The sequence below is a fragment of the Panthera leo genome, chromosome C1, assembly GCF_018350215.1.
Source record: "Panthera leo isolate Ple1 chromosome C1, P.leo_Ple1_pat1.1, whole genome shotgun sequence".
Lineage (NCBI taxonomy): Eukaryota > Metazoa > Chordata > Mammalia > Carnivora > Felidae > Panthera > Panthera leo.
The window spans coordinates 74,387,622-74,389,122 of record NC_056686.1 but is presented as its reverse complement, the minus strand read 5'-3'; the positions used below and the strand labels follow the sequence as shown (position 1 = coordinate 74,389,122).

Genomic DNA, 1,501 nt, shown 5'->3' with positions numbered 1-1,501 from the left:
ATGAACCACTTGCTTAGCAAAAAAAGGGAGTTCACAGGTATATTTGGTGACATGACACTGAGAAAGATGGAGTTTGGGACTCAGGGTGGCATATTGGCTTTTCTGAAGGAAAAGCAAGCTCATGGTTTGTCAAACTGGATTAAAACCGGTCAAGTAAGATAGAGGCAATTGCGCTCTGCAAATGAAGTAAACAAGAGCTCCTCTCTGTTTTTCCCAACTCAGTACTGGATTTTAAAGATGTGTTCTCAGATGTCTAGTATTGTAGTTTCCACTCTGTAATAATGGAAAATAACCAAGGCCTTTATTTTAAACAAAAACCACTGTGGAGGTGGATCCAGGATGCGGACAGAAATAATACATTATTTTACGTAGCTGACATGGTACATTTGAGGGATAAAACACTGCACACACTATAAACAAATGAAAAGCCCCAGTCAGTCCTGTTAGGCCCAAGCTATGATCGATTGCAAACCCAGGGTTGTAAAATAAGTAACAGTCTGGAACCATGGTTTATCAACAGTTTTATTTTCCTGAGACAACTTTATCCTAGAGGGCTGGAAAAGTGCGGCGCCTCGGTTGGAAGAGGATTGTGTGATTTTCGGAGTATTTTCATCTTCTAAGGTTTGCACTCTGCAAAGTTGCTTTCACAAACTCCCGCACGCAATGTATTTGGGCATAACAGCTCTCAGAGGTTTTATTAGCCCCTTGGGTTGGCCCTGAGAAGAATACACTCGAAAATGTAAGTCGCAAACTGGAAAATGCTATTTTGATTAAAAAAAAAAAAAAATCTGAAATGTCCAGCCTACCTTTGTGGGTTGCTTTCTCTCTCTCTCTTTTTTTTTCTTTTTTCCTTCTTTAAGGGAAGGGAATTGGCAGGGTGGGAAGCATTTTTTTATTGTGCCTCCTGATCTTTTCTGAATAGTCATTTAAAAGTGGCATAATAAACTCATCCTTTTCAAGGCCCATTCTTTTTGTGCGTGACGATGGGGAGAGAGGAAGCTGAGCGCCTGCACGTTTACTCAGCCCTTCCAGGGTTCTCAGAGAGAGGCTGTTGCCCTCGTGGGCGGACCAGCACCTCTCACCTTCGTTCTCAAACATAAATTCCCAACTGCCCGGAATCCCTATCCCAGCGCCGGCGGGGTGGGGGCGGGGGGGGGGGGGTGGCACGCGGCCGACTGGCACTGGAGTCACCCACTCCCTTCCCCACGCGGATTGCGAACGTTTTATTCATTTATTCCGCGTCTAGGCTGTGGGCCGGGGCGCCCCCGCGGAGGCCAGGCGGGAAGCCCCCAGGGCTGGCGATCGGAAGGAGAGGGGGTTGGGGGTTGGGGAAGGGCAGACCCGGGGGCCGGGCAGCCGCGACAAAAGGCAGCGGCGAGGTGGCGGAGCAGCGCACGCGGCTGCGGGGCGCGGGCGGGCCGGGCGGATGCGCGCTCCGGCTGAGCGGAGCCCGCGGCAGCCCCAGCGGCAGCTGCGGCAAGAGGAGCGCGGGCGGCGCGGG

At 50.8% G+C, this 1,501-nt stretch overlaps 1 long non-coding RNA gene across 1 annotated transcript; it reads right to left on the bottom strand.

Annotated features, from left to right (window-relative positions):
* Window positions 1-504: 504 nt before the first annotated feature.
* Window positions 505-1,110, bottom strand: LOC122227887. Its single transcript, XR_006206260.1, has 2 exons — window positions 807-1,110; window positions 505-716 (listed from the first exon to the last, which is right to left on the bottom strand). It is a non-coding gene; the product is annotated as an uncharacterized LOC122227887 (long non-coding RNA).
* Between the last annotated feature and the right edge of the window lie 391 nt (window positions 1,111-1,501).